Source organism: Eumetopias jubatus, unplaced genomic scaffold, assembly GCF_037043125.1.
Source record: "Eumetopias jubatus isolate StellerSeaLion01/CBP00866 unplaced genomic scaffold, mEumJub1_p1.0 scaffold_10, whole genome shotgun sequence".
Lineage (NCBI taxonomy): Eukaryota > Metazoa > Chordata > Mammalia > Carnivora > Otariidae > Eumetopias > Eumetopias jubatus.
The window spans coordinates 28,068,822-28,091,193 of record NW_028274816.1 but is presented as its reverse complement, the minus strand read 5'-3'; the positions used below and the strand labels follow the sequence as shown (position 1 = coordinate 28,091,193).

The 22,372-nt window shown below is 46.9% G+C and overlaps 1 protein-coding gene and 1 long non-coding RNA gene across 3 annotated transcripts in view; one reads left to right on the top strand and one right to left on the bottom strand.

Moving 5' to 3' along the window:
- Positions 1-22,372, bottom strand: part of ZNRF1 (zinc and ring finger 1) — a 95,115-nt gene that overhangs the window by 25,076 nt on the left and 47,667 nt on the right. The window lies entirely within an intron of this gene.
- LOC114200835 (uncharacterized) lies at positions 14,226-20,391 on the top strand. The gene is made up of 3 exons (XR_003607533.2): positions 14,226-14,510; positions 16,094-16,408; positions 18,386-20,391. It is a non-coding gene; the product is annotated as an uncharacterized LOC114200835 (long non-coding RNA).

The window sequence follows — 22,372 nt, the reverse complement described above, 5'->3', positions numbered from 1 at the left end:
TTTCTTCATAGATTCAACAGCAAAGAGGGGGACCCGGACCATGTGACCTCAAAAAAGACAAAGGGAACAATAAAATCTGGTCTCTAGGCAAAAAAGGGCAGTTATCACCTGCAGAGGATTTGTGGACTGATTAGCACTAGAAGGGAGCCTCACTTCTTCCAATTCCAGAGGGGGACACTGTCTGAGTAGGATACCAGCCATGCAGGTCTAGCTTTATTCACGGCAGGTGCCAACAGCCAGGACTGTGCTTGGAACCACCCTGTTGCTGGCCTGTTTCTCCACTGCATATACTCTTTTTCAAATTCTGGGGTCTTGATTGATTTATTAAAAAAAAAAAATCAACTTTTTTTTTTTTAAAGATTTTATTTATTTATTTGACAGAGAGACACAGCGAGAGAAGGAACACAAGCAGGGGGAGAGGGAGAGGGAGAAGCAGGCTTCCTGCCGAGCAGGGAGCCGGATCTGGGGCTCGATCCCAGGACCCTGGGATCATGACCTGAGCTGAAGGCAGACGCTTAACGACTGAGCCACCCAGTCGCCCCCCACCCCAAAATCAACCTTTAACGAACTTTGCTTTTTTTAATGAAGTTTTTGGAGGTGGAATTGGAGGCAAAAAGGAGAGTTACAGAAAGGAAAGGACAAAGAAAGAAAGTTTCACACAAAATCTATATAGGATCAATAGTTTATTTCTGAGTTCCTGAAGGCATCATCTACCCCAGTGTCCATATGGCTGATAGGAATTTCACTGACAAGAAGAAAAATACTTGAACATATTACTATATCATGTTCAACCAGAATCTGGCTCACCAGGCAAATGGACATGACACTCACATCTAAGTGACTGCTCATACTAAGAAACACCATTTGCCTGGCACTATTGATGTTGACAACCCCGGCCTTCATGTCAATGGAGGTCTGCTGGAAAGCTCCTCGCGGCTCTCAATGTAATCTCGGGATGCAGCACACGTGCTGTTGTATTCACTTCCTAACAACTATCAGCTCCAGCTTGGGCCCTGGCACGCAGCAATACTGCAGGCTGAGCTTGGCTATTTGGCAGAATGAATGCTGGCTGGCTTCTTGCCTGGGTCTAGACCTGGCCCCTTCCCAGCAGGGCATCCTCTGCTCAGCTGTACCTCCAACACAGAAGTAGATGGAAGCAGGAACTCAGAGGACACAGTCCTGTAGGCCACAACTGTGCTTTGAAATGGAATCTAAAGAGGAAGAAGCCAGAAGAATAGAATGGGGTTGTTTCTGAAAGCCTAACAGCAGTAGATCAATCTTACCAAAGGGAGCTCTAAGGGTAATAGAAGGCCTTCATGCCTCCGTCCTTTCTTTTTTTGTCACCCATGAGAGGAGATGGAAAGACCCTAGAGAGCTAGGAGGTACTGACCAACCGATGAGTTAAAAAAGGATTCTCCAGAGACCCTCCAGACACAAAGCATGAGCTAGAAGGATCGTCAATTCTAAGCTCCCTAAAATAGTGTATGACCCCTATCAAGACACATAAAGCGTGCTAATGTACTGGTTTTCTTCATCTCTGGTTCAGATTGCTTTGAGGCTGGTAGACAAAAATGGGAGACGGAGAGAGGCTAGCAAGAGGAAAGACATTCCAACGTGGCAGCAGGAACAAGGCAATAACTCACAAATCCTTATTCACAGTACTAGTTCCAAGGTGAAGAAAGTCAGGGGTCTCCTAATGATAAGTAACCTGGCTGGCTGGCAAGCAAAAAACCTGTGATATGATGTAACATGTAAAATCAACAGTATGTCAGTGGATAAAATACTAAACCAGTAAGCTGACCCTGTATTGCACCCCATACACGTTTATGAAATAGGAAGACCACATAAAATGGGATTTCCTTCTCCATGTTGACATTTTGCCTTGATGACTATTTTTGCATAGATTTTGACATCTCATTTCGAGTCAGCACATCAACTTCCCAAAATATTGGCATCAGGTAGCTAAATATTGGTAAATATCACTTAATGAAATCTGTGGAAGATAAGAGAATCAAAAACACAAGCAACAAAACAAAATAGAACAACGTGGGTCTGGACTCAGAATTCCGGCATTCTTGTCACCAGTTATGTGGCCAAGGCCAAGGCACCTAGCCTCCTTGAACTCCTTTTTTTTTTTTTTTTTTTGGTTTGTAAAACAGGAATAATTTTGCCAGCCTAGCCATTCAATGAAAACATATGTGTAAAAAGCTATACAAATGTGCGACAGGCAGAATAAAGGTTCCTCAAAGATGTCCACATCCTAATCCCAGACACGGTGACTGTCACCTTACATGACAAAAAGGGCTTTGCAGATGGGATAAATTAAGGATTTTAGAATGGGAGATCATCCCAGACTATCCAGGGGGGCCCAATATAATCACAAGGCTCCTTACTAGGGAACAAGAGAGACAGGAGAGTCAAGAGAGCAGAGGTCAGAGAGAGATTTGAAGATGCTACACTGTGGGCTTTGAGGAATGGAAGAGGCCATGAGTCAAGAAAAGCAGGAGCCTCTAGAAGCTGGAAAAAGCGAGGGAATGGGTTCTGCTCTAGAACCTCCCGAAGAAATGCAATCCTGCCAATGCCTTGATTTTAGCCCAGTCAGACCATTTCAGACTTTAACCTCCAAAAATGTGAGAGTAAATTTATGTTGTCAAATTTGCGGTAAGTTGTTATAGTAGTAATAGGAAACGAATGCAGATTGTTATAGGAGACATGGTTATTCTTCTAAAGGATCAAATCTTAAAGGGGGGGGTAGGTGGGGTTCCCTGACTCTACTAAAAATTAATGGAGCATGATATCCTCTTGGGGCACCACTGACAATTGCACAACTATCTGCCACACTCAAGTAGGATGAGCAACCAAGTGAGAGCCTGTCTGTCCATTCATTTTTATTCTAGTTATTAAGTGGTAAGGAAACATGTCAAAGCATTGAATATAATTTCTACCCTCAAGGAACTGATGATCTGTTAGGGAAGAAGAGAGGTGACAAGGCCACAGAGCTCTTATTCTTTTCATGATTTTTCTAGCCTTCAGTGACCGTCTACTGAGCATACCTGACATGTGGCTTCTTGACCAGAACACTTCTCGGATGGACATCACAGGATCCATCAACCACCTGAAATAATATGGCAGGTTCTGGGGCAGGGATGTTTTTTTCTGGGGAATGGATCCACACACTTAGATTGTCAAAAGGGTTTGGGTTTATAACCCAGAAGTTAATAACCATTTGGATAATAAAAGATTGAAGAGAGAAGGTTATCTGGTATTTTGGGGTATTTTGAAATCAGTCCAAACACTTGTGACTTACCTTTAGTATAGAGAATAGGGACCACCAAGAGAAAAAAGAAAACTGAACCAGGCCCTCCAGGGCTCCGTACTTCATGATCAGGGTCCTTTAACATTGACTAAAACATACCAGAGGGCCATTTACAAGTTCCAACAAACACAATTTCCCTCTCTACTGAGTCCGTGTACATGCGCTCATCCCCAGCCTATATGACACTCTCTCAATGCCACCCACACCTCCAGCAACTGCCCCATTTACAATGAGGAGCACCTGCAAAGAGTGATCTACAATGGCTTTCTTCACACTGCCTCTCCTTCCGTTCACTCTTGAACTACTCCAATCCCCAAAATTGCCATTACCAAGTACCTCCACATGATGGTATCCTAAAGTCAACTCTCCAACCATCAGGAGCATTTGAGAAGGCTTGCCCTCCTCCACCGGCCCCTACCACGTTGTTATACTTGCTTTTTGGTCCCCTATCGTGCCCTTTCCTCTGACATCTGCTAGTTCCCTCTCACTTCCTTGGGCAACCCCTCTAACAGCCACCAATCTCAATCCACCCTCCCTAGGCCAATGTGCTTTATATTCTTCTTAGCATTCACCACTGCTGCACCTGCTGCCACCCCCATTTCTATATAAGCTCCTTGAAGGCAGAGTCTTTTTCTTTTACTGCTGTGTTCCCAGATCATGGCGTATGATAGGCTCTGGAAACTATCTGTTGGATGAATGAGAATCACACTTCATGGAGCTGTGTGAAAAAGGCCCAGCTGTACAACTGGAAAGCGATAACAAATTAAGGGTACGTCAGACTGTGTTTGCGTCCATTCCCAGCAGGGGCTACCTTCTACCGCTCAAGGCTCCACCAACTGCCAGACCACAGTGAGAGTTAAGTAGGATGGTGCAGTGTGTATGAGACAGAATGTTAGTTAAAAACCCACTGCGGTCATGCTGCTTCCTGCCCAGCTCATGGTTCTGACTTAGGGTGTAGATCGTAATCACGTGTGCGAGTACACGGAGTTGCAGGCACCCCTGCCACGGCAGCACTATGGTGCGGAGCGGACGTGAAGGGCTCTGTGTGGGTTGCCACCTGGGTAGGCCTTGAAGGTCCTGGGGGCAGGAAAGAGGTCAGCCCTGCCCCCATGCTAAACCCAGTCATGCTGAGCTAGAATCCTCTCAGGTATCTCATTCCTCCTAGCAGCAAGAATGGGCAGGACCTCTCTGCCACTTTACCCCCATGGAAGTGCCTAGAGGTGGTGGAAGAACAGTACTGGGGACCTTTTTGCCCCAGGCAGGGGCTGCCTAGGGACCCAATGGCCAATTCCTGAATGGTGGGGACTTCTGAATGCTTCAGCAGTCTAATAGATATATTTCCTTAAAAAACAACAAAAACAACAAAAACTTCCTATTATGGAAATTTTCAGACAAACAAAAAAAAGAGAATAGAATGAGCTCCCAGGTACTCATCATCCAGCTTCAACAATGATCAACTCCAGGTCAATTCTGTCTCATTTTCTCTTGGGATGTCCATGTCTTGGTTTGCCTGGACAATCTTGGTTTAAGGTTGTTCTGGTGTAATTTTTAAAAAAGATTTATTTATTTGAGAGAGAGAGTGAGCACGTGTGTGCACATGAGTGGTGGGGAGGGGCAGAGGGAGAATGACCCATGAGATCATGATCGGAGCAGAAACCAAGAGGGTTGAATGCTTAACTAACTGAGCCACCCAGGTGTCCCTGTCCTGGTGTAATTAAGAGCCCCCTCTTTCAGTCTCAAACATGCCTGGAACTGGACAAGGAATTATATGGTCACCTCACCTCTACCCCAACCCACTCCCCCCGTGCCCAGGTTGTTTGAAACAAATTCCAGCTATAAGTCCATCTATAAATAATTCACAATGTGGTAACAAATATTTTAATACAAATCAACACCTGTTAGACACTGTTCTCTTCCAACACTCTTGTTGGGGGCTTTCATGTCTCATAACAGGAGAGCCAAGGGAGAGTCGGAATTGCCCCTGGGCAGGCTCTGTGCTAGGTGCTTGCATGTGGGGCCCCACACTCCCCTGTGGGCTGATGGCGTGACCCCAGCTCATGGATGGGGTTACCAAGCACATGGAGAAGCCAGCTACGTCTTCTGCCTGCCTGACCCCCCCTCTCTCTCTCTACGCTTGCACTACGCCAAGCTGCCTCCATACAGGAGGTCTAGAAACAGGCATGGACAACAGGATAACAGAACAGACCTCGGCAGTTGTGGCCTATTTTACACGTGGACACAAAAGGAGTAGTGCGATTCTGAACAACTCAAAGTGAAGAAACTCAAACTTCAAACTGACCCACAAGAGAATAAAACCCCCACCTTTGTCTCTGGATGGTATCACTGCAAGATTCCAGAGCCAGGCTAAATGCTGGGCAGTCTAAGCAGCCTACCTTCCTAGTACCTAGGAGAGACTAGGGAGAGAAATCAAACACAATCGATCATCTCTTTTGAGTCCTCAGAAGACATGATCCTTGGAACCTAGTTCACAGGTCTACCCCACGTCTGGGAAGGTTTCCCAGAGGCCAAAGAGAAGACAGCACAGGATGTTCACTCCAGTACCGAGACGAGCAGCGGTAAGCTCCAGGCAGCCCAGATGATATATGCATGAGTACCGTGTCAAACATGTACACTATGAAGCATTATGCAACAGGCGTCAGTGATGGACTGAACTTTCACACAGGATAGATATGAACACAGGGCTGAGGGAAAAAAAAAAAGAAAGAAAGAAACAAAGGATCTATGGTACCAAGCCATTTACTTAAGTGAAAAAACATATGCACACGATTAATTAAACCCCAAAAGCAAAAACATAAATAAACATATACATATGCACACAGAGCAACAATTCATAATACATAACGGTAAGAGAATACACATGAAGCACATCTGAATGGGTGGCTGTGCAGTGGAATGGAGAATAGGAATAAAAGGGAGTAAATCAATGTACAAATGAGTAAAACCAAGTGAACGGCCTTGCCGAGACCCAAGATAAAATGCCACAAACCGAGAAACAGTATTAACTCAACCCTCTGCACCAGAGGCAGCCGGGGGGCGGGGGGGGGGGGGAAGCATGCTATTAACAGAAGCCAGCAAACAGTCAATACTTGTGAAAACCTGCCTGGCCTCCGTTTTTCTAACACTTTCTTTCACCCGAGTAGCTAACTGGTTGACAAATGGCCCAGGATGGGGGGACGGGAGAGCAGGGGGACTGACTGACAGAGGATGCCTCACTCATTCTTGCTGCTTGCATGTGGAAAGGGTATGACAAATGGCAGCACCTGGGCTTCATCCCTGTAGCCCCTGCATTTCAGAGGTGAAGGTAGGTGGGGGGGGTGTTCAAACAGAGTCCCATCCACTGCAATGCCTCCCCTCACAGTGCGGACCTGGATTTAACTGATGGTCCCAGAGGCACCTGTTTCCGGCTGGGTGACCCATGTCCCAGCTCTGGTTACATTTCTTACCAGCAAAAGGAGGGGTTTGATGGGACGATCTTAAAACCACAATTGCACCTTGCTCTAATACTTAGTGCTTGTGAGAACATGTGTGTGTCCCACAACATAATTAATCCAATGTATTAAAGTGTTAATGCTCCATTTTGTGTATACACAGTGGGTGGACACTGAAAGCTGAATCCATTTTCTCCATTTTACTGAGGGTTGCTAAGTGCCAGGCACTGATTGGCAGACAAGGCCGAAGAGCATACATGCAGGCACAGAGCGGCACAGACCAAGTGGACCACCTCATGATCACTGTGATGACAGAGACAGGACAAGGTGCCAAGTGGAGCTGGGAGTGGAGCGCTCACAGAGATCGGGGGCTGGGGGCTGATGGCAGTGATATGAGAAAAGCTTCCGGTAATTAGGAATGGCTAAGCTGAGACTGAAGGATAAGCGGATGGCAGCCAGGCAGTGAGGGTGGGGGAGCAGAAGGGAGCGAGGAAGGAAAGGGAGAAGAGGGTTCTCCTTCTGAGTAGATGGAACAGCATGTGCAAAGACACAGGAGTTCAAAGTTTATGATTCTATCACTTCAAGTACAATCATAAGACAAATGCATGCTGTTACCAGTCAGGAGAGCCATTACCTGCTATGGGGCAGTGACTAGAAAGGGCCATGAGAGGGGTCTCCTGGGATGCTGCTTACAGAGTTGTTCAGTTTGTGAAGATTCATCAAGATGCACACTTAACAGAAACACTTTTCTGTATGTACATGAAACCGTAATTTTAAAAAAGTTTCCTTTTTTAAAATGTTGACAGGTAGAATGGCAAAAAAAAAAAAGAAGAAGAAGAAGCTAAAGAGGGAAGAACAGATCAGATCTGATAGGGCCTTGTAAGGCACACTGAGGACTTAGGCGCATCATTCCAGAAATATTACAAGCCATCCAGCAACTCTGACATGGACTACTAGAAACACCACTCTGGTCACAGTGCAGTAAACAGATTGGGTTGGTCTGAAAGCCTGCAGAACAATTAGGGGGTTGATGCAGTCATTCAGGCCAAAAGTGGGGTGAATGGAGAAAAACAGGCATGGGCCAGGCTACTCCACTGCCCTGCCAACCCCTGGTAAACACTAAGGTCCCCTACGCCACTAGGGCCTCTGGATTGGTTGCCCAATGAGCCATCTGGCAGACTCAGAATCCAGGAAGGACATCTGGTTGATGCAACCCTGAACAATTATTTATCTTGATTACTAAAATATTTTTGGCATCTTCTTATACATTGTGCCCAACACTGGCAGAGAACTATTTGGATTAAAAAGATCCTGAAGGGGTGCATATTCTGGGTTTTTTTAATCGGCGAAGTCAGAGGAGTGGGTGCAGAAGTAGTTAACAGGTTTTAGGTTTCTGGCTTCAGAAAGTGGGTAATCAGTGGTTTTTATGGACATATGAATCCTAGGAGGAGCATGGGTGATGGGAAGGAGGTGGGGATGAAGACGATGGGCAGTTCTGAACAGGGGTTTGAGGGATCTGAGAGACGTTCGAGCGGAGATAGCTGGCGAACGCGGGGTGAGGAGCTGAGGCCCAGAGGGAAGATCTGGACGGGGAATGTGCATGAGGGTAGAAACAGTTTAAAATAGGGGAGGGAAAAAAAGAAAGGCCATGGGAACAGATAAGCCCTCTCCAGGAGAACACATAAGGATCCCAGCCTGGGCCCTGAGGGAAAACAGTATTTAAAGGACCACACTGAAACATGAGTGCAAATATCGTGGATACTGGACGCAGAAGGACACAGCTAGGAATAATATTTACAGTGCATACCCTGAGATCCAGAGCAAACAAAACGAAACAAAACAAAAAACCAGATGAAGTTCCCAAATTGTAGATATCTATCTGCAAAGCAACTCTTCTTGCTTTCCTTTTGTTCTTGTGTTTGTTAGCTGGAAAGTAGTGTTACTACAAGACTACCGCCCGACTTTGGCTGACTCAGATCCTGAAAATGATCCGTGCCCCTCTCTGGCTAGCAAGCAGCAGAAAGTACCCTTTCTCTCACTTTCTTCAGTCCCACTCGTTTGGCTTGATTCCATCCGTTTGCTGAATGAAACTGGGGAGGCGGGAGTAGACCCTCTCATTTTTGAGTACATCCCCAATGACCTGGTGAGGTGGCTTCAGGCCCGTTTTGCAGAAGAGGAAAAGGGCTCATACAAGTAAGGAAGTGGAAACGGAGAGGGGGCTTGTGGCGGGGGGGCGGGTACAAGGGAAGTGTGTTCTCCAGCCCTGGCCACCAGGGCCAGATTTTACACTTGGATTAGGGAGATGATATTCCATGCCCCAGAGGGAGGCAGGGAGGCTGGCTGGAGATGCGGAAGCTTGCTGTACAGACTCCAGACCCCAGAAGCAGCCTTGGCCTTGCTCACAGTACCAGCTGGGGTCGGAGGCCCTGGCACATGCCAGGGGCACTCTGGCTTCAGAGGCCACACTCCAAAACCACATCATTGGGTCTTTAACTTTTTGGACTGCCTGATGTTTGAGCTTGGCTTTAAAAGGCACAACCAATCAACTAGACAATCCGTGAAAAAGGAACGGCGGGTACAGATGAGAGCTCAGCTCTGCCTCCCGAGAAAGGGGTTTGCCACACCCGCACAGCTGTCCCACGGCCTGCTCCCCATGCAGACGGAGACTTCCGGCCTGGCAAGGGACCTTCCCAGGAGATGGCGTGACGGTTGGGGATTCCCCCCAATCACTTAAGCATATTCTAAAGTGTTCACTAATTGTAACTGCTATCTTATTCCAGTTCAAGGCTTTCCCAGGGCACTGCACTCTTAAGGAACACCAACACCTGGCTATGAACTTTGAGGCCTGTCTGATGTGACACCCTTCCTTCCCCAGTGTAGATCAATAGATTTTTATTTGTAAAATATATTTCTGGACTAAAATATTTATATGTTGATTTTTTTTCTTTTTATATCATGCCATCTATAGTATTTTGAAATCTGTTTTTTGTGTTTTTTTTTTTTTTCATTTTAAAATACATTTTTTGGGATGCCTGGGTGGCTCAGTTGGTTGGGCATCTGCCTTCAGCTCAGGTCATGATCCGGGATCCTGGAATCAAGCCCCGTGTCAGGCTCCTTGCTCTCTCTCTGATAAATAAAATCTCTAAAAAGAAATGATTATATTGTACCCTATTGTACAGAGATACAATTTCTTTAGCTGATTTCCTACAGACAGACATTAGGTTGTCTCCAGTTCTTCAGTATCAGAAACAACACTGCATCTTGACAGCACCTGAGTATCTTGGGCACTTGTCCAGTTTGATCCTTTGGGTAAATTTCACAAAGTCAAACTGCTTAGTTAAGATGCAGATGCCTAGGCGCCTGGGTGGCTCAGTCGGTTGAGCGACTGCCTTCGGCTCAGGTCATGGTCCTGGAGTCCCGGGATCAAGTCCCACATCGGGCTCCCTGCTTGGCGGGGAGTCTGCTGCTCCCTCTGACCCTCTTCCCTCTCGTGCTCTCTCTCTCTCATTCTCTCTCTCTCAAATAAATAAATAAAATCGTTTTAAAAAAAAGATGCAGATGCTTTACAACAACTTCTACCAACTACGAAAGGGTACAAGGTTAAAAGTAAGAGCAGAAAGTCCCCAGTTCAACTCCCCAGAGGTAATTACTATTATTTTTTTAAAAGATTTTATTTATTTATTTGACAGAGAGAGACACAGCGAGAGCGGGAACACCAAGCAGGGGGAGTGGGAGAGGGAGAAGCAGGCTCCCCGCGGAGCAGGGCGCCCGATGCGGGGCTCGATCCCAGGACCCTGGGGCCACGACCCGAGCCGAAGGCAGCCGCTTAACCGCTGAGCCACCCAGGCGCCCCCCCGAGGTAATGATTGGTAATCTTGTGCGTCCTTTCATCTACAGGAGTCATTCCATTCTCCTCCCTGCACAACCTTCTGTTCCAGAAGCAACCATGTAAGCGTACTTCATGTGCATCCTCTGGTTTACAGGTGTGCTTGCAAAATGCGGCTTGTCATTTTGGGAACGTGGCTGTTTTACTTTTTTGCTCTTTACTGAATCATTCCCATCGGCAAATAAATATGCTGGTATTTCTCCACTTTTGGAAAAATGCCTTCTCTTGACTCAGCTTCCCCCAACAGCTGTCTCCCCATTTCTCTGTGTCACTTTGCATCAAAACTCCCCCAAACGTTGTCCATACCAGTTAACACCTCTCTTCCCTTTCACCCTAAGCCCACTTCCATGAGACTTTTGCCTTCACCACTCTACCAAAACGGCGCATCAAAGGCTCCGCTGGCCCCATGCTGCCAAACCCGAGTCCACCCTCGGTCCTTGCCTACTCGGGCTCTCCTAGGAGCACAGATCAGGTCACCAGTCCTCCTCTTTGACCCACTTTCTTCACCTGGCTTCCACGTGGCACTCTTCGGTTTTCCACACCCCTCCACTTGCTCCTTCTGTCTCCTTTTTTGTTTTCTTTCTCCTCTTTCTCCCAACCACTTAATAACGATGTCCCAAGCCTCACTCCTGACCCTCTACTATTCTCTTTCTACATCCTCTCCCTTCTGAGCATTGAGGCTTAAATACCATCTGTGTTTTTGCCTTATTTGTGCTTGAAAAAGTTCTTCCTTACTCTGGTGACACAAAGACATTCTGCATTTTTTCCTACTTTTTTTTTTTTTTTTTTTAATAATCCCCTATCTGCAAACCTTGGGGCTTGGGAGTTTTGGAATTCAGGCTGTTCCAGACTTAAGAAAGATGACAATAACAAGATGTTAACAGAGGTTAACATCTAGGAAAGCACCACATAATCATACACATGAACGGTTTTGAAGTGACCCACTCTAGAAGTAATTGGTCCAGGCAAGGATCATCAATAGGTATTAAAACCATTAAATTTTATCATGAGAATGATAAAGTCATTTGGTTGCCAGAGAACAGGGTACGTGCAAGTCACAACAAATCGCCCTGTTAGTAGCTTGCTCACTGCCAAGGGAAAAACCGCACCTTTACAAGGGGAGGAGCTGACAGTTACCATCTTACCAAATGATCAAACTTAACAGAACTATAATGGTGGAAAAACCTGACATTCGCTACGTATCTCCTTACATGATACAATATGAAGTATGTAGCTGAAACACATACACTCTTCCCCAAAATGTCTAAACTGAAACTAATCAAGCCTTTAAACCCAGCTTCCAGTTATAGACATTCCAGGGACAGTATAGAGAAATGGGTTAAATTGACACTGTAAGTTAACAATCAGACAAACCCAGAATGAGGAACGTTCTGTGAGTCTGTTGGTTCTGGTCTTTACAAGATGTCAGTATCACACACCCGCACATGCACACACGGAGTGCTGGATCAAGAGAAATTCAAGAAACAGACCAATCACCAAATGCAACGTACGACCCTTGACTAAATCCTAGTTCAATAAAGATATCTAAAAAACACATTTTTGGTCTGAGACCAAATATCCCTCAATTAGAATCCAAGGACTGAGCAGAGAGGGAGCTCGGTTAGGACCAGGGGTGTGGCAGTTCCCCCACATGCTGTAGCAGGAGGAAGCCCCCCTCCAGAAGGAATCAATGGCCCCATGTCTCAGAGTCTGTTTCTGCAGTCTATCTCGCATCATACTTCTTGTGTATGTTTGCATCTCTCACACTAGATTATTCATAAGGACAGGGAGCAGGTCTTATTGATTGACTGATTGATTGAAGGGGCTGGGGGAGAGGAAGAGGGAGAGAGAGAATCTGAAGCAGGCTCCATGCCCAGTGTGTAGCCTGATGCAGAGCTCAATCTCATGACCCTGAGATCATGACTGAGCCAAAATCAAGAGCTGGACACTTAACCAACTGAGCCAGCCAGGCGCCCCTAATTTATTTATTTATTTTTAAAGATTTTATTTATTTATTTGAGAGAGAGAGAATGAGAGAGAGCACGAGAGGGAAGAGGGTCAGAGGGAGAAGCAGACTCCCCGCTGAGCAGGGAGCCCGATGTGGGACTCGATCCCGGGACTCCAGGATCATGACCTGAGCCGAAGGCAGTCGCTTAACCAACTGAGCCACCCAGGCGCCCCCTAATTTATTTTTTAAAATTTATTTTTCTATTTCTATTTTCCATAGTGACTTCTAATGTTCACTACACATTGTTCAATGAACAAAAAAACAAATAGTGTTCCAATGCTCAATAAACACTTATTGAGTGGGGAAAACATTTTGGGGATAAATGGGGAAAGTCTGTATATGGGTTGGGTACTGATATAATGGAATTGCTGTTAATTTTTTAAAGATTTTATTTATTTATTTGACAGAGAGAGTGCGCGCACACGTGTGCACAAGCAGGGGGAGCAGTAGGCAGAGGGAGAGGGAGAAGCAGGCTCTCCACTGAGCAAGGAGCCTGATGTGGGGCTCGATCCCAGCATGACCTGAGCCAAAGGCGGACGCTTAACCGACTGAGCCACCCAGGCGCCCCAACTGTTGTTAATTTTTTAAAGTGTGACAATTATACTGTGATTCTGCAGGAAAATGTCTTTTCTCTTGGGAAATACCTATATGTAGCAGTATATACAGATAAAGTGTCACAATGTTTGCAACTTATTTAAAATGGTTTAGAAAAAAACATATACATATGTTATATAGATAAAGGAAATACAGCAAAAAGGGTAAGTGCTGAGTTCAGGTAGTGGATATGTGGGTGCCCACTGGGGTACCATTTTAACTTTTCTGAGTGTTTGGAAGTTTTTATAAGTTTCTTTAAAAACTGCAGTGAGGGGAGCCTGGGTGGCTGAGTCGGTTAAGTGTCTGACTTCGGCTCAGGTTATGATCTCAGGGTCCTGGGATCGAGCCCCGTGTTGGACTCCCCACTCGGCGGGGAGAATGCTTGTCCCTTTGCCCCTCGCCCAGCTCGTGCTCCCCATAAGGGAGCTGCTTAACACGACCGGCCCTGCAATGGGCAGGGCTGCCCCAGAAGCCCCAGCTGCTGGAGCATCCAGCACCTCTTAGCTGGATGACCGTGCTGGAAAGAGCGGTGAAGAGCCTCCCCCTGGCTTTCTTCTCATTTCTGCTTCCCGCTTCTCCCTTTCCAGCTTTGATTGCCTGCATTTATCTCGTGTAATACTATAATTACCAAAGCAGTGGGATTGGTATAGTTTCTCACTCCGTGAAAGCACATTCCCCTTTTCCTTATTTGAAGGCACAAGAGCTCCTGAGGAAGGAACGCAGGAACGTGGCCCATCTCTCACATAAGGTAAGGGGAGAACCACCCTCGAAGCCCCCGGGGGGGAAAAACAGCTTCATCAGTCTGATTTAACTGAACACTGCATTCCCACACCACCGGGTCTGAATCGCGAGCATACCAGCTGCTGGTGTTCACAGGATGGCACATGTGAGGTCAGGGAGGACACACAGTGAGCCAAGGGCAGGGTTGGGCAGGAAGTTCTTCTGAAAAGCCCCTTCGGCTCTCATCAACGCAAGACACGCCAGTGCCACATATTGCAAGGGGAGCCAAGAGTAGCCAGAAAAAAAAAAAAACTCCATTCTCTTGCCACAGCAACTCTGAATCCGCTGCTCATTTAGCTTCTCCACCCACCCAGGACAGTGGCAAGAGGAGGAAGAGGAGGCAAAATGAGACCAGCAGCCCGTGTTTTCAGAGGCACTTGGATGGGCCCGGCCCAGGCTCTGGGCGGCTCGTTTGCATCGCTGCACATAATCTCTTGAACCTCCGCGCTCGGCACTGTTACCATTCCTACTTTACAGGTGAGGAGGAGGTGGCACAGGGACTGAAGGTCAGAGGGCGGTGAGTGATCAGAGGGGCGAACACAGCCCAGGCAGACAGACCTCAGGACGATATGAAGAACCAGCTGGGGAAATGTGCCGGGGAGGGAAGGAGCGGGGGAGAGAACCAACCAACCCAAACTGACTTGTTATGCCTTTTCAATCAAGGACAGAGCAACAGATTTTTGGGTTAAAATCTGGCCCTTATCTCAAAGATTAGCTAATGCAAGACTCAAGGTAGGGGAGATGTTTTCAGGAGTAATACCTCTATCCTCCTCTGGGTGATCCAGAAATATAAGGAAGAGCGGTAAGAATAATGGGGCATGGCCCCCTGTGTTGTAACAAAAATCGTGAGCTGGGAGACAACCCCCACTCCTTCTCTAGTCCCACCTGGCGCACAAGGGAGGCAGACACATGCAGGGAGGTCACAGCCAACTCAAAAGGCCACTTATCCCCCATATTTATTCCTGAGGACAAAAGTGGTGATGGCTTTGAGCCTGGAGTTTTCTCCCTTCTCATGTTGATTCTGGTAAGAAGAGTCTTTCCCTTACACATGAGCTGAGTGGCAGGGGGACCACGTGCTCGAGGGCACTCCCCTCCCTGACAGCTGCAGGACGGCAGAGGTCACAAAGTCACTTCACAAACTTCATCATCCATTCCCAAAACCAGCACTGCATTATCTTCATTCGTTTATTAATTCACACGCTTTCAAAAAGAAAGAAAAATCTTTGGGCTAAAATTTGAAACATACAAATGAATGCCACCATGTATTTTTTCAAAGCTACGTAACATGAACACCAATCCAAGGCAAATGCTGAAGCCAGTGGGGGACAGGCGGAGGGTCAGAGATGAAGGGGATAAGGTAAAATCAAACCAGGTGGAGCCTGGCTATCCACACCCACCCCAATCTAGGCTGCAATCTAGCCCTGGCCTCCAGGAATGCACAGGCTGAAGGCATCCTTCCCTACCTTCCCGAAGGCGCTCTAAGTGTCCAGCTTGCTACTGGTGCGGTGGTGCGGGGTGGGAAGGTGTGGGGCAGAATGGTGGGGGTATGGGGTGGGGTGGTAGAAAAAGGACTAAGCGGGAGCTAAAAGTATGAGTGCTCTTATCAAGGGTCTGTCTCTAACCTGGACAGATCTTAGCATTTCTGAGTCTCCATTTTTTCACCTGTAAAAAGAGGAGCCTGGCTTAGGTCTCTGAGATTCCTGCTAATTTGAAGGCTTACGGATTTAAAGTTAGGGATCACTGTGGTTTTTTTCTCCCCTACCAGGGGTCCCCTTCAGTTCAGAGTGAACAAAAGGACTTGGGAAGCCTCACACATGATAAATACTTTAAAATATTTTCTTTCTTTTTCTTCTTTTTAAAGATTGTATTTATTTGAGAGAGCGAGCACACAAGTGGGGGGGAAGGGCAGAGAGAGGGAGGCACAGACTCCCCGCGGAGCAGGGAACCTGATATAGGGCTCCATCCCAGGGCCCTGGGATCATGACCTGAGCTGAGCCACCGAGGCGCCCCCTATGTATTTTCAGAATTAATAGCTGTTTTGTTTTTTTTTTTTCTTAAAGCCTCTACGAGAGAAGGCAAGGGGATACCTATCATTCCCACACTGACTGTGAAGCTCGAGACCCCAGCCGATGCCTCTCCTGGACACCCCTGGGTGGCACCCCAGCCCACCCCCACTATGCCTCCCTCACGTACAGTGACCTGAAGGAGAGACACTCTCACAAGGTGATTAAAGACAGAGAGGAGCAACAGTGCCCCTCACCTTGCCACAGGTGCCACGAGGCGGCCGCAACGGGTGGCCCTGCTCCACACCCAGTGCCGGGCACGTGGCTGGCCAAGTGAACTCAGCAGCACGTGGCCACAGCTGCCGTGAAAAGGTAAAGCAGTCCATACCTGCCTGCACTCTCTCTCTTCAGCAATTCATTCTGGCAAACCATCCATCTGACCTCAGCAGCTCTGAGCCTTAGCAGAAGGTCCAAGCATTGACCTTGAGCTACTGCAGGTAGAAACCTCTCCAGCTCTTCAGAGAGGCCTTGAGACGTTTTATGGAGGGAGTAGTATTTCCCGCGTGACTAAGAAATACGATTTCTGGAGAGACGTGCGGTGTCTGCCTCTGATACCCTAACCTCCCAGGGTGGTGCTTACTGGGGCTTCCGAGGGAACAACCACATGGCACTACCTTCCTCTGAGGCGCTCCGGAACAAGTACGGTTCTAAGCATGTTATTAGAAATGAGAAATAGCAGGTCTGTCAAAGCAAGTTCTTTCAACTGTCTCCATTCTTTTGAAGTCATTGAACAGCCATTTGCTTAGATCCTTCTAAGCAGCGTAACCGCGAGAACACTGATACTTTGTCAAGTCAAAAGTATAACCTGATTTTAAGTTTCTTTCACAGATTAACTGGAGGGAAATACAGTATAAACCAGTGTCCTCCACTGTCTCAGTAGCCAGGCTCTTGGGCACAGGAACCTCTCATAGAACTAGTGGGTTTAGGCCAATTTTCATTAAAAGGCCTCAGCCAGGTCAGAAGCTGTAACAAGGCTGGTTCCTCTAATTAACGCTTTAAACCAAGCTGGTGGCAAAACGATGAATTCTGCTAGGAAAACTGGCAGAGCCAAAGTTATACTGGGGCACAGGGACCAGCTGAGAAGTGCCATACTTCTCATGTCTTCTTCCCTTGGTCACTTCTGACTAAGCCATCATTAAACCTGTCAGTCAGAATATCAGAGCTCCATTACAGGGTCTGGATTTATCGTGTCCCCTGAAGGGAAGTCACCGCTAGGCATTACTGAGATCCTCTTGCCTCATTTTCTTAGCTTCCTCTTCCTGCAGTGAAGAGATGTCAGTATCCTCACAGCACAGAGGAGAAATGAAGAGATGACCTCAGGAGTCTTCCCCCAAAGCAAGGGTGCAGCCAAGGTTAAAATCCAGGTTTCTGGACTCCTAAACTCTCCTTTGAGGCTGGTGTGCTAGGGTGGGCTTTGTGGCTCTGGGATTTATCTCCCCAGTCCTGCCACAGGCCTGGTAGGACCACCCAAGTTAGAAAACTGCCCATTGCCTTGGTTTAGCAATGGCAAGCCCAAGTGCTTCTGGGTTTTCCACGATTGAAAGGGGATCCTCATATCCTAGACTGTACCAAATAATCACACCAGGATGTCTGGTTATATAACTCTTCCCCAACTCTCTATCTGCTTGCTCCTCTAGACTTGGAAAGTATAAAGTAGTAGAGGGAGAAATGGGGGAGCAGAAAAGATACAGGAACATAATACAACTTCCAAGGGTCAAATAAAACAAAATCTGGCCTGAAAGAGAGAGGAGAGCAGTCAAATCTATTTGCCTAACACCTTTAGTCCACTTTTTTTTTTTGAGAGACAGAGACAGAGACATTGTGAGTGCACAGGTGTGAGTGGGGAAGGGGCAGAGGGAGAGGGAAAAAATCTTAAGCAGTCTCCACGCCCAGCACGGAGCAGAAGCGGGCTCTATTTCAGGACCCCGAGATCATGACCTGAGCTGAAATCAAAAGCTGGACACTCAACGGACTGAGACACCCAGGCCCCTGGTCCACTTTTAAATTGATTTATACAACTTCCAATCCTTACAGGTAGAGTAAAACACTCAAACTGCTGGCTCCAAATCCTTCTCTGCTCACATCTAAAAGCAGAAGGATCAGATAAGACCTAAGAACAAACTTTAAGAGACTGGAGTCTTTTGATGGCAGAGACCGGTTCCTAGGCCAGCTAAATCGTTTCACCACAAACAAAAATAAAAAGACCATAGTTTTCTCTGATACCCTCACAGTATCAGAGATTTATCATGTTTGATCTTATTATGCTGTTCTTTTTTTTTTAAATTCCAGGGATATTTGCTGCCAAGCCTGAAACGGGAAGGGCAGCTGCAAGGTGTCTATGATGAGTCCTGTAATCTAATCTGGAAACAGTTCTGATAGCAGGCTCTTCCTATAGCAGGCAGGTCTGCGACATTTTGAGGGCTTCCTTCACAGCTCCCAAATGCTCATGCAGCTGGACATCAAGGCCACTATCTAGTCATTTATATTCAAATATGAAAAGCCTCGCAAGCAGCAGTGTCTGGGACAGCAGCAGCTGAGAACCAGAACAAGAAAAAAACAATGTGGTCAAAAACTCTTAACTAAGGTGTGCTGAAAGCCTAGTGCATCTTCTGGCTGGTGAGATTCAGTTTACTTAAAGGAGAAGAGGAAAGGGACCACGTGGAATAATTCTACTGCACCCAGCCACCCAAAGCTGCAGCAGAGTCCTGGATAAGTACTAGCTTCTTTTAAGCTCTTATCAAGTTAGCAAACTCAATCCAAACCCGTCTTTTCAAAGCAGCGCGATGAGATTTGCCGCATACTTTCTGCCCAAGTACGCTATGAAGGGTTGGGATCCCTACCGTCCAGGAGGGCTCCAATTCCCCGCCAAGCTGCCCCCATCTGTAACTACTTCTCCCACTCTTTTGTGAGGCCTTGGGCACTTTTCTTCCCTTTAGTTCCTGCTGCCTGCAGTGGTGCTGAGCCAGCAGGTATGGGGAAATTGCCCTTGGACTGAGAGCCAAAAAGGAAAAAGCTGCACACCCCTGATGAACACAGCCCACCTGATGGGACAGCCCCCGGCTCTCATCATATCTGCCCACTCCTGCGGAGAGGGAAAAGCAAAGGAGGAAGGCCAGATATCAGAGTACTGACAGGACCAGAGGAGCAGAGTAGAGGTTCTTTTCTCTCAGACCTCAAATTTGTTCAGGGTATTTACAGCGTACTGGTCCCTACCCTTCCCACGCACACCTCCCTGGGAAAACAGCAGTTCCCGAGGCAGACCTCCAGAACCCCCAACACCGACTTCCTGGCAAAGCAGATGCTGATGACCATCCTGAGGCCAGGGACGATGAATCCTCTGTTGTTTTATGAAGTCTGCATTCTCTCCCATAAAAGCTGTTTCCACTCCTACGTCCTAAGACCTCTGACTTCGGAACTAGAACTAGAAGGTTCAAAAGTGACAGAGACACAGAGAAAGCCCAAGAAAGAACAGCAGGAATCTGGTCAGCCTGCTGCCCTGACCTGGCCCACCTCATGGCTAAGGGAAGGCTCTTTAGTCTCGGGGCTGAAGGAGCTCATCTTTCAGTCCAGGACCGAATTAATTCATTTTAAAAATTATCCAGGTGTTGATTGAACCTGGTGATTCCTGCTGAGCAAACAAGAAAGCAAAACTCTGTTGCCGTCTATATTTGTACTGGAATAACCCCAGTAAATCCGTTTCGATCAGAAATCTGCTTGGCATGAATAAGCACAACACAGGCATTTGAGTTACACAGGAGTCAAAGGAACAGGGAAATGGAGGAGGATGCTGGCAGGATGGAGGCTTTCAAAGAAGCCCTGTAGCCATCAGATTCTGAATAAGGGAAAACCCCAGGAGAGTTTGAACAAATCTGAAAGAAAATACAACAGCATGACTCTGTAAGGAGAAATGCCATCAGAATAAAAAATCCTAAATCTTAAATTCCACCAATCCAAGAAATTGAACGGGAAGATGCCACAGGACCGAAGGCATCGGGGTTTGAGGAAAATTCTGAGAAAACGGACAAATTGACACAGAGTCAGGGTCTCGCAGCCAAGTGTCACCTTCACCACCTTGCTTGAGCAAGCTCAGTCCACGGATGCTTACCTGCCCTTCAAAGATTAAACACTTCACACACTCACTGGAGTGTCATTCTAAAAACATGCCTGCTGGGAAATTTCACCTCTGAACAAATGGAAGGACATCAAATGATTCTCAAAACAGTAAGCCAGGTAACACTCTAACTCATTTTCACTTTGGTTATCTATAAGAAATGAAGGATGTCCATACATTGCAATCCTGTTGGCCTTTTTCTTTTTTAAGATTTTACTTATTTATTTGAGAGAGAGAGAGAGAGAGTGCACAAGTGGGAGGTGCAGAGGGAGAAGCAGACTCCCCGCTGAGCAGGGAGCCTTACCCCGGTTGGGGGGGGGGGCTCAATCTCAGGACCCTGAGATCATGACCTGAGCTGAAGGCAGCTGCTTAACCAAATGAGCCACCCAGGTGCCCTTGGGTCTTACCTTTCTGGCAATAAAATGGCCAGAGGCACAGAACTGCTGAGTTTTCTAGTTGCTTCTCAAGGGGATTCCCACAGTGAGTGGCTGAACCTGCTGGTATTAAAAGTCCCTTCCATGAGTTAAGTCCATGGTGGTTTGTTCTCCTGCACACGACACGTGAACTTCAAGATCTTCAAGTCTTGATACAAGTACACAGTTCCCATTCTTGTTATAGCACCAGTGTCAGATTTACCATTTAACCAAGAAAGGTAAACTCCAATATGAGACAGAACGATATACACCTGACTCTCTGTTCTGGCCATGACCACTAGAACTTAGAGGAGCATGACTATCTTTGAAAAAAGATGGGCTTCTCAGTCCAATACCTTATTTTATAGGGCCTCTGGCCAGAGCTGCCCGATGGGAATATGAACCAAAATGGCCACTGGGATCTGTGGAAAGAGATGATCCTTTCAGCCAACTTCCTTAAGCTCTGACCTCTGAAGAGGAGGATTCCAATTCATCTTATGGATCCTTATATTTCAAACAGACATAAAATAGAGGCTTCTAAAGTGATAATAGGGAAGGGAACCTATAGAAATAATCATCAGCTTTAAGAGCTAAAATGATTGCAGTCCTCAGAATTTTCCCTACTAGCAAAGAGTCCCGATTACATATAAATATAACCTGCCGGCTCAGCAAAGGAATGGATCTAAATTCTGAGCAGCTCAGGGACAGCTCTGGGTCATGGACTAGCCAATGTCTGTATTGAGAAAACACCGGAGCAGGAGCATTAGTTGTTTTCTTCAGAGCTTGTGGTGCAAGAGACACCCTCTTGGTCCTTCAAGGTCACGTCCAATTAGAGACGAGGCTGACCTTCCCGGGAAAGCTCATTTCAATTGGAAAGGCAGTAATTACCCCCCATAAGACTGCATGTTTATGCTGCTTTTCCTTCTGTAAAATCAGTCTTTGGTCTCCAAGCTCACTTGACGAGGTCAATTGGCATTCTGCATTCGTGTGTGTTTCCAGCAGAAGTGACGTTCCACATGCTGGCAAGAAGGGGTTTCTTGCTCTAGAGGGCAGCTGGCGTGTCCACAGAATCTCTGGCTTTGTGGGCAGAGGAAAAGACCTCTCTCCCAGAGGGACAAGTGGTGCCCATCACCAAGCCCGCAGCCTTTCCAAGAAGACCCCAGTGTCTGAGGATAGAACATGACCTATTCCTGGGCCAGCAGCACAGAAACTGCTGGGGACCAAGTCCAGGACCTGAAATCGGGACCCTGGATCTGCACAAGAAGGGTGAAATGCTAAATCGTAAGCGGGGGACTGGAAAAGCAGAAGGAGCATGAACAAAGGAGGAGTGCTTCTCAATTCTAGTTAGCTAGCTGCTGCCACTTTATTTAAATCAGAGAAATAGTTTCTTTAGAAAACAGTAACATGGGAGCAAGGGGAAAAGTCCAAACGATGTTCCCACACTTCTCAGTTCTCTCCTACATCAATGCAGCACAGGACGATGCCTGGCCCTGCTTATTGAGAGAGGAAAGCCATCCCTCTCTATAAAGGAAAGAGAACGTTGGCCCACCCACTCTGCCTGTGACAAAGGCCTTCTTTCTGCATTTGCTCTGGGAAACTGATAAGATCACAGGAACAGGTTCATCCGGACACCCTGCTCCTTTAATTACTGCTTTAAAACAAGAGAGCTACACAGGAGAACAGACCAGGAAGAGAGTCAGATCCTCTTGTTTGGACCTGACCAGGATGAAAGGCCAGGTGTGAGAGACAAGG